The following is an 11477-nucleotide window of genomic DNA, read 5'->3' as shown; positions in this document are numbered from 1 at the left end:
TTAATACTGTTAGGTTCAGACTATCAAAGTCTTAGTTTAGATAATTTTAATTTAGGTAACAGTATTTATGCTTTTATTTTGAACTTTAATAAAGATAATAAAATAACACATTATGTAACATAGTTTCTACAAAGTATCTGCTCTTGTCATAAATATCATTTGAAAGTTGTAAGGATAATGCATAAAAATAAATGAAAGAGCAAGTGTATTTTAAATGTAATTACTCAAGAGCAATAGTTTAGAATGATTTTAAAAACTGGTCAATTATTCAAGGTGCTTGCTAATGAATTAATAAATAATTTATAACCCACTGAAACAAGTTTTGTCCAGATACTTATCTCTTCTCACTATAGCAAAGTAGCAATAAATATACTAGTAGTCTTCAGTAACATACTGATGTTTATTCTTTGTTAACACCTTCTTTTGTTGAATAAACTGAGACATATTTCAGTCTTCTTCAACAAACTGCAGCCTTCAGATAAAACACTGTCTACAAAACTGTATTTCACATAGTTACTGGGCCCCAGCAGGTAAGAGTCCTAAAAAAGAGACTTCAGACTTAAATAATGACTTAACCAAAATTGTGATGGCACCACGGATGTGCTTCAGCTCCAAATGCTGCTTGAGATCTTAAGGGATTCCTTCAGGGCAATTTATTTTTGTAAGTTACCAGTTATTGATTTAAAATATTTTACTTTAAAAATGCATTAATCTTTATGCTCTCATAAAAATCAAACTTTACAGAAAACCATAAATAATAAGAAAAAATAGTTGGATCCTAATTTACATTTAACCTTTGTTTTAAATGATTAATGGAAGCTATTTATGTAAACTATTTCTACAATGCAGCATGAAATGAAATTTAAATTGCAGATTTTACAGTGGTGTATTTTAGCTAGTGACCCTATCCCCATGAAGGAAAAGAAAAGAAAACCAATTACATTTGTAATAAAGATGCTAATGTGTTTCTTGGTTTAAAGTTATTTAAGTTGTGATTGTTTAGGATACTCCTTTTTGTTTTTGTTGTTTGTAATGAACTCAAAAAATGGTTCTGTGAGAGTTTTGTTTTCAAAAGAGGAAAAAGTAATTGTTTTTGTTCTTCATTCTCGATTGAACAAATTTCCTCCCATGGCCCAGCGGCTATGGCATCTGTGAGTTGCCTGGTGGTAAGTAGGCCACTGCTAACTCAGTCTGAGAGCAAGAGCTATAAATTTACACTGCACTGGTCAGCAAGAATCTGGGCACATGGATACCTGCTCTGTTACAACTATCAGAACTTGATTCACAGAGACCTGGAGGTATTTTAATTGGTAGGGAGGCACTAACCTTGAGTACACCTAGACTTTCTGATCCTCCAGCATCCAAGAAGTATAAATATTGGTTTGTACCTGTATATCTTTTTTGTTACCATAGGTAAATGGCAGCTCTTGGTTCATAATATAATAGCAGATTGAAAGCTGAGCAGTTATTCAAAGCTGGTGAAGGGCAGAAAATCTTTGTGCTAGCATTATTCACTGGTCTACTATAAGTTATTCCCCTAGACCCTACAGTATCAAGAACAGTGAGAGAATGTTAAACTTCAAGAAAGATACAAAGAGAAATGAAATACCATGACAATTCAACAATATGGAGAAAATGGAAAAGAGAGAGCAGTGCAAAATAATGATATAAGAACAACTTGTTAAAAATGAGACAAAATATCACACACTTTTACAGTTGGTTAGAAAAAGAAGAACAAAAAGACATTTTCAAACCATACAGTGCAACGACAAAAATAGGAAAATCAAGAGAGACATACAGTGGATACATGAGAATGCTATGAGTTTCGGGAAGATGACAAAGAAACAAATGGCAGAAAGGAGACCATATGAAAAAACAGACAAACAAACAAAAAAGATGTATTTGATTTCAGAAGATTAATTAGAAATATATGCATAAACTTCTTCAAGATGCTGCTTTCTTGAAGGGGAAAATATTTGTGAATAGAGCAAAATTCACATAGAATACAAGCTGAATACATTATTTTAATGCTATCTAGGAATAATAACTGAAGGGTAACAATAATTCGTTTAGGAAATGATGGTGCAATGAGAGGAAACACAGTTGTGTGTGAAACCTCTCAAACAAGTGAAAAGTCAGTCATGCATATTGAAACACTGTGAATGGACAAAGAAATGCATTTTAACCCTCAATTAAACTATTTTAAATTGTGACTTCAATACAAGCACCATCTTAAGTCAATTTGCTAATATTGGAAAATGCATTAGTAGATTATATTAAAATTTAAGAATTTGATGGAAACAATAGAGGAGGTAAATATAGTACCACATAAGTTCATGCTTGCTCACACACACAGAGACAAAGAACTACATGCGTAATCATGATCTGATAGCAGTCAGAAAATAAGATTTTAAAATCTGTGTAAGTATGGAATTTATTTATAAGACAAGAAGTAATTCAGAGGCAAAATTTGCTTCAAATATATAAACCAAACTTGCATAATAGTTAAACAAATTATATAGAGAGAACATACATATGCACGTATATACATAAGAGTGTGTGTGTGTGTGTGTATGTGGTGTGTGTTTGTGTGGAAAGCCACAAGACAAATGAAGATAGTCTACAAAGAAATGGTCATTTAAAAATCAGAAATCCTCATTATGAAAATAGTTCCTTGAAGTATATGTTAAAAAGTATAAGACTATATACTTTTCAAAGAAAGCGAGCAAATTGGCTTAGAGAGTAAAGGAAAAGAAAGGTAACAAATACATAAGCTAGACAAATGAGGTAGAAATGAGAGACAGTAGGAAGAACATGAGTTCCAAATAATTCCTGTCATTAAAGTATTTTAACAATATACCTTGTACATTTTGTATACAAATATATTTTGTATATTTTGAGCTAAATATACAAGATTATAATTATAGCATGTATTCATAGATATACAAAAAATTGAACAATGATAAGCTGCAAGGAATGAAGTGTTTCAAAATTTTTCAAGAATCATTAAGATAAGATGTGTGAGTTTCAGATGAGCACAGTTAATGAAGCAGAATCCAGATATTTTATATATATATATATATATATATATATATGTAATGATATATATATACACATATATATATACATACACATATATATATGTGTGTATATATATATCATTACATACTTACTATACATATCTCATCTTAAAATAATAGTTATAAATTAATGAAATCATCATATATCAAAAAAGTTGTTTGACATGTTTATCAATGCTTGAAGGCCACAGTTTATATAAAAAAATAAAAAATAGTGTATGAATTAAATTATTTTATAATTTTGCTTATTTTATATATCCAAAGCATATTTTTGTCATAATCGCAGTGTTAAATTTACTTATCACAAATACTTTATTGAAGTTTATGTCAAAATATTAGTCAATTTAGGTTTATCTGGCAATACCATATTTGCTCTCTTTTTAGCGAGCTTTTTGGTAGAGGTAGTTATGAAATTATTCACTGCCTCATGTAGCATAATCCTTGAAGTAAATTACTTTACAGTCCCCTCTTATGTTAGCTATAAACAATAGCATTGCATAGTCACAGGCAATTCAAGTCACCTTACACCCATAGCTTTGGTAATCAAAGTGTGTATAACATAGAAATCACTCTTGGTGAGCATTTGATAAAGAAATGCTGTCTAGCAGTGTATTTTGAGAGTAAACACTAACAATTCAACTCACAAGCATTATATTTAACTATTAAAAAATGGTAGCAAAGATCTGACTGTTATCTAAATTGGGATTTTTCTAGAATTGTTAAAAATCTCAGCTGTTTGTATTTTGAAATAAGTAGAATTTGAGTAACTCAGCTTCAATTATTTCAAGAACAGTAACACATGGAAATTTATTTTTAGTCACTTTACTATTTATTATTTTAAAAGAAGAAAGCTTTGATATATGGTCTCTTTGCACATTATTTTATCTTGGACTCAGAATAATTTATGTTTTTGAAGGTGTGTTTGGGTACCATGCTTATCCACAGAAAGAGACCCTTATAAATTGTGGCCTGACACCAAAACAAAAATGTTATTGCTCAGGAGCTGGGATGATAGCTCAGATGGTAAGAGTAAACAACAAAATACTAAAGAAAGATACAATAGGGATTAATACAATTCTGTTTGAAAATATCAATAACGCTTAAATAATCAAGACAAAAATCTTATTAGTGAGGGTCTGAGGGGAATGCTCAATAGGTAAGAGCACTTGCTCAGTTTGCACGAGACATGAGTTACAGTCTCCAAAACTCATGTGAAAGGCCTGACTGTGCACAACTGTGACTCTGGCTTGGGAAGGCTGAGGTTAGAGACTGGCAGATCCCAATAATTCTCTCAACAGCCAGCATAGTGACCCCATAGACTTTCTTCCAGTGACCCCATGTCTCAAGATAATGAGGTAGAAAAGTATAGACAGAGAAAACCCATGTTCTTCACTGGACTTTGTCCTTCTTTAATCTTCACATGTACAAACATAGGCTCAAACATCTAGATGCTTCCATTTATTAATCAACCCCTCATTCACAATCATACTCAGAAAAACATATATTGAAAGTTAGACAAAAAGTATGCTATATGAAATTATGGACAAATAGATCAAGGAAACTTAATTAGAAATTTAAAAATAGACCAGACTAAAACATAACCAATGGCAATAATGGTTATATTGCCATTAACATATTACCTATATTATAAAGTGATTTTATTTTTGTTTCTATTTTTCCTTTTATTAAAAATTGCTCTTTTTCTCATCTAAAATATTCTGATTAAAGTTTCACTCTCTTTACTTCTTCCAGTTTGTCCCATTTCCCCTTGCATCTGGATCCACAAGCAGGCTTCCTAGGGATAATAATAAAACAGAATAAAAACTAACATATCTAATTAGGAAAAACAAAACAAAAAAAAAAAATAGAAAGAAAAGAGCCCAGAAAGGCTTAGGAAATAGAGACAGAGACACATTTGATCTCACACTTAGGAATCCTATAAAAACACTAAACTGGAAGCAATAATCCATAAGCAAAGGATATTTGGGGTAAAAATATGGAGAATGAAGCAAAAAATAAAATAAAAATAATACAAAGTTAAAAATATAAATTCCTGACAAAATATATATGACAAGGAACTTCCAAAGATGCCTTTGAGTTTATTTTCTGTTGTCCATCCACTGCTGGGCATGCAGCCTATCCTTGAGAGTTTTTTCTTTCCCCAGGGAGACTGCCTTGCAGCAAGCTAAATTTATGTTTCCAAGTGTTGTCAATTGGAGGTGGCTTCTGAGTTCTGGGTGGCGAAATGTGTCCACATTTCCTTTAGTCCTAGGTCCTTGAGTTCATATATGCATCAATTCTGTTTTTTTAGTAAACTTAGTTTCCTAGTGTCCTCTACCCTCTATGGGTTGAACTCTTTCTTCTTCTTCTCCTCCTCCTCCTCTTTCTCCTCCTTCTCCCCCTTCTCCTTTCTCTTCCTCTCCTTCTCCTTCTCCTCCTCCTTCTCCTCCTCCTCTTCCTTCTGTGTTCGCTGAGCTCTGAGGTTTGATAAAGACATCCCACATAAAGTTAAATATTCCAAGATCTCTCACTCTATGTATGATGTCTGCCTGTTGGTCTCTGTATTCCCATCTAGTGCAAGAGGAAGCATCTCTGATAATGAGTGAGCAACACACTTGTGGATGTCTGGGTATAGTAGAATGTTATTAGGAGTCATTTTATTGCTATGTTTTAGAATATAGTATTTGGTTTTATACTATGTGAATGGACTCTCTAGTCTCAGATTATTGGTCACCCAAATGGTAGCAGGTATGGATTACATCTAGAATGGGTCTAAAGGCAACTCCTACAAGCTTTGTTCTATTATTGCTCTAGAATATTATGCTGGTGCTATTTCAGGAAAAGGTATAGAGGGAACTATATAGAAGCATTACATAGTACATTGTACTTTCTGAATTAACTTTTTTCTATAAATATCAGATATTCACAATGAACCAATTCATTTGAAAAATAAAAACACAAAACATCATAAAATAGTAAGGCAAACTCCTGTGGATTCATTTAATTATTTTTGTTTTACCTGCTACTTTTTTCTGTTTGTATATGTGTGTGTGCTCATATTCTCAGATACCAAAATTAAGTTTAGTATTGGATTCCCTGGAGCTGAAGCTATAGAATGTTATGAGCTGTCTAATATGGGGTATGGAAAGTGATAATATGTCCTCTGGAAGTTCAGCAATTGCTCTTTACTACTGAGCCATTTCTCTGGCTTCTGGAAAACCCCTGTGAAATAATTAATACAATTAATTGTGAAAGCCTTTGGATTTCTTCTCCAGCTGGAAGATGCTGAGGCTGTTTACTGTCACTAGCAAGACAATCACTAATAGCTGAAATTAAAGAACACTTAACTAACTGAGAGCTACCACATGTTTCTGGGTTAGAAGAGTCAACAAAAAAGACACCATCTGCAAATTATTCTTAGATTTATTGTTCTCTCAATGAAAATTTCAGAGGGAATTTTGATAGCAATCATCAAGCTAATTGTAAATTTATATGGAGAGCTATAGAAATTCTAGTAGCCCAAACAACTCTGAAAAAGATGAGCAAGTATGGAGTAATCACTACTTGAATCCAAAAGTTTTTTTTTACGTCAATCATGTCAGTATGATTCTAGTAAAAATATATCCATGTAAACAATCGGGAACTCCCCCCACTCATGGTGGATATATACCAAATGTTCAGAGGGCACTCAGTGTACAGATAACCATCTTCTCTAAGGAAAAAGCCAGAGCAATTGGTCATGGTTATTAACATGAAATCCTAACTATATTGTGCAGAATATGTCTAAGGAAAAAGCCAGAGCAATTGGTCATGGTTAATAACATGAAATCCTAACTATATTGTGCAGAATATGAAATGGAATGAACCAGTATCTTAAATGGTAAAATTGAAACTGTCTCCATCATAAATTATTACATGACAGTTTGTTCATCATAATGACTGGCCAAATGAATGCAAATTTCAAAAGTTAGGTATCAGTTTCTATAACTGTGTGTATAAATACTGATGTTAGTAGGGCTTGCTTATATCCATGCCTTGGCCTCTCTCAATAATTGACTATGTTTGGGAGGTATAAACCAAATAAACCTTTTCACCGCCAACTTTCTTTATATGTTCATTTCCACAGCAAAAGAAAGCAAACTAGGTCATAACAAATGCATAAGTTTAAATTGCTAGGATTAGAAAGGACCATGGTTTCTTTAGAAGATTGGGTGAACTTTCTTTTAGAGACAAATACCCTCTGTTACAGAAATCACATTCTTATATTGATGCAAAAGAACTGAAGACATGTCCACATACAAATCTGTGCAGTGTGTATACTGGCTTTGCTAATTATTGCCAAAAGCTGAAAACAAATTACTTCTGATGCATGAATGAGTTGATAAACATTTTCATGTCCATTAAAATGGAATGTTGCTCCACAGGAAAAAACAGCTATTACTGATAGAAGCAAATATGTGAGTGAATCTAAAATGCATTATGCTAAGTGAAAGACATCAGATCAAATGGCTACATAATATGCTTTCATTTATATGATATTCTGTAAAGGGGAAAACTAGCAATTGACAAAGATAAATTGTAGATCAACACAACTCAGGCCTGTCATTTCCAAGGGACTCCTAGGAATGTGAGATTGAGGACAAGAAAAACTTGTGGTTTAGATATATTATTTATTTTGATTTTGCACTTAGTTATAGGAAAACATGCTTACAAAAGATTTTGTAATTTAAAAATGTCTATATGTATATTTTATCTTAATAAAATTAGCATTAAATATTCTTGTGTTGGGGCTGAGGAGTGGCTTAATGATTACAAGCACTTGTCATGAAAGCATGAGGACATGGATTTGAATCCCCAAACCCACATGAAAATCAAACTCATTAATGCTCATATCTGTTAACCTCAGCCACTCTCACATGGAGATGGGAGGTAGAAACAGGAAAATCCCTGAAAGCTCATACACAAGCTAGCCAGCTTGATGCAAACAGTGGTGAGACACTGTCTCAAATAAGGCTGAGGAAGATGAGTGTCAACATCTACCTTCCATGTGTGTATCATGGCACACACATGGCTATATCATCTCTCTCTCTCTCTCTCTCTCTCTCTCTCTCACACACACACACACACACACACACACACACACACACACACACCATGTCACATAACCACAGATGCAGGAGATTTTAAAAAGAAGCCTCAAAGTTGAGTAGGAAGGGATGACAGGATAGAAGAGTGTGGTTATAGGGAAAGATAGAGAAGGGAGATTAAATATGCTTATATGAAATATCAAAGAATTAGTAAAAATATGCTTAAAGCACAGGATGCAAATGGGCTAATATGGGGAGCTGGGATGAAAGCATGGTTTTGTAGACATGTTTGATCACCTGTCCTACAGACATCCTCTGCAACTGCAAGCCATCGTCTTTGTAAGACAATGGCTGTATGTTTGAAAGGAAGGCTCAGACTTTGGAACATTCAGTCCTAAGTGGGATTTCTTTAGCAAATGCTCCCCTCAAGGCTCAGAACTATGCAGAAAGATTGTAAGAGCCAATTGGAATGAATGGCACCAGGACAACATTGTTTTCCAGATAAAACAGGACTAGTGCACATGTGAATCACAGAGACTGTGGCAGCATGCAAAGGGAATGCACATTTCAACCATATGAGGTCCCAGAACTGATATGAGAAGGTAGACAAAAGTCCCCATTACTAATCAAGAAGCTTTCTCCAGTTGACAGCCACTTGCAGAGGAAAATTTAATTCCTCCAATGCAGGCTCACTAGGTATATAAGCAACACTTAGGAATGGACCCCATGCCCAGCAGTAGATGGCTAACACGAAGTGAACTCAATGGTATTTTTGCAAATTTTATGTCTCATATGGCTTTGTTTGGGCATTTTTAAACTTCTTGATTGTTTCTTTGTACATTATAGTTTTTTTATTTTGTGTTTTTTGAGGTATGTGTATGTGTGTATGTTTCTTGTATATTTTTCAAAACTCTGCCTGTATTTACCTGTTTGGTTTCTTTTTGTTTTCTTTCTTTCTTTCTCTCTCCATCTTTTTTTTTTTTTAATTTTTTATTTTTTTGAGATGAGGTTTCTCTCTGTAGCTTTGGAGCCTGTCCTGGAACTCACTCATAGATATCTGCCTGCCTCAGCCTCCTGAGTGCTGGGATTAAAGGTCTATGCCACCCCTTTCTGGTTTCAATAAAAACAAAATGTTTAATGAAGTAAAAAAATCGAGTATGTCTTGGAGTCATGACAGCTTGCTATCTGGGTTGCCTTCTTTTTTAAACACCAGTGAGTTTTCCAAGATTCATTAATACACTATGGCTTTAGTTTTCTTTGCAACCCACCATGCTTTGATGTGATTAGGTGTCTGTCTTTGAAGCAGCAAGATAATAGTGAAGTATTAGACAAATGGATCGAACTGAGAAAAAAAAAATCCTCTGACTCAGGAAAGCAAACACTGTATGTATTCATTCATGAGTGGGTATTAAAGCCAAGGACATATAGTAGTGTTTTTAATCCCAGATTTATTGAGCTTTCTCTTGTTTCCTTTTTCCTTTCAGTGGAATGGCTATATGTACTATGGTTTTTTTCCTATGTCATCAATGGAATTTTGTAAATAAATGGAGCAGTTGGATCTGTGGATTTGTTGCTTAAGAAATACTCAGTGTAAAATAAAAAAAAAGTTTATTTTATGAGCATTTGCCAAACTTTAAAAGCATAAATAAAATTCACAACCACTCTTACAATTTTTTTAAGAGTAACAACTTGGTATTCCACTTATGTTTTTACAATTAATAGAAATACTGTGTCATCTATCCAACATTAAAAATTGTGAAATAATTTTCACTAAAATTTCATTACATTTGGTATGTTGAAGGCTTCCCTATTTTTATTATATATAGAATTAATTGATAGTGGAAAGTAGCATGCTATATATCAGCAATGATATACTTGAATTGATTACATAATGACTTCATAATTGATTACATATTTGTTTAATCAGTAAGCCTTTAACCTTTATCCATTGTCACTAAAATGTTTCACACTCCTGGTTAAGCTAAAAATTTTAAAAACCTTGTTTTTCTTTCATTTGATATCTTTCTAATTTTCTGTACTACATTAAAATTTACTTGCTAGCAATCTAGCAATGTATACTATTTTCTGTTTTGTGTGTGTGTGTGTGTGTGTGTGTGTGTGTGTGTGTGTGTGTGTGTGTTTTGACTGTCCTAAATTGTTTATTGGGTATGAATTTTACAAACATCACGTATATTAGCAGTAACCATGGAGCTGCAGAGTATTGAGCTTCCTCCAGTCTGCACAGCTAGAACCATCGATAGTGTGCTAGAAGTTGTGGCCCTTTCCAAGACCACGGCTCTTGTGGCCAGCTGATGTCAGCCCACACATATCTCTGTACTTGTGGACTGGTTTGATGATCCACTAGGTGTCAAGGTCCCTTCTGATAGCTTTATGGAATGTATTAATGAGGATAACCTCAAAAAACTTGTATGTGGAATCTTCACTAACCCAGTAAGAATTCAGGACTCTCAAATCCCCACAAAGACATCCAGGTCTCTCCTCAGCAACAGACTGGAAGCCTCAGCAAACTTTAGCTAGTTAATACCATGATGGACAGGCTTGCTGTAAGTTGCATCATTAGGAAATGGGTGTTTGGGGCCACCATGGCAGACACGAATCCTGTATATGACATAACTTTTCTTGGCCTTGTACCCCAGCCTTGGCCCTTTATCAGGCCAAGTGGGGAGGGAAGCCCTTTGCAGTGCAGAGAGCTGGTGGTATTTCCATCAATGGACACTCAGCAGAAAACACATTACGTGGGACTGCTTCTTCCTCCATAGCTCCTGGGTATATTTGTATTCACCCATCTTGGCTAACCTGATGGCTGCCACCAGAGAAAAGACTATTTTCTGTATTCTATAAAGTATTTAATAACTTGGAGCCTCAAACTAAGCCCCTTGTATTTAATTCAACTAGAAACCAATTTACTTTTCAAATAACTTTAATACAATTGAAAAAAGATGTAGCAAGAATATTAAAACAATGAATAAATATTTTGAAATGGACCATTTGGACAGTAAACTGTACCTTGGTTCATATTTATTGAACATAAACTCTATTCTCATGATATTGCTTAATAAGAATGTCAAAAAAGTTTAATGTTTCTTTTAAAGCTAGTTCTATGTGGTATCAGCTCCAGTTACCTCAGGGAGGTGTCTCTGAGTTTCTTTAAATAATATTGCCATCTGCTGCTTCCTTATCTCTGTAATCCTAGGGGGAGAGAGTATTTCTTGGATCTCCAAGGAGGAAGCTGATAATGCAGCCAATCCTTGACTGTGCAAAAATTTTGTTTTAGTTTCTAAGATAATTT

At 33.9% G+C, this 11477-nt stretch overlaps 1 pseudogene; it reads right to left on the bottom strand.

Annotated features, from left to right (window-relative positions):
- Positions 1-10360: 10360 nt before the first annotated feature.
- LOC127223237 (60S ribosomal protein L15-like) lies at positions 10361-10974 on the bottom strand (annotated as a pseudogene).
- Between the last annotated feature and the right edge of the window lie 503 nt (positions 10975-11477).

Source organism: Phodopus roborovskii, unplaced genomic scaffold (genome assembly GCF_943737965.1).
Source record: "Phodopus roborovskii unplaced genomic scaffold, PHOROB, whole genome shotgun sequence".
In the NCBI taxonomy this organism is placed as follows: domain Eukaryota; kingdom Metazoa; phylum Chordata; class Mammalia; order Rodentia; family Cricetidae; genus Phodopus; species Phodopus roborovskii.
Note: the sequence above shows the minus strand (reverse complement) of the source record. Positions and strands in the feature narration are given on the sequence as shown.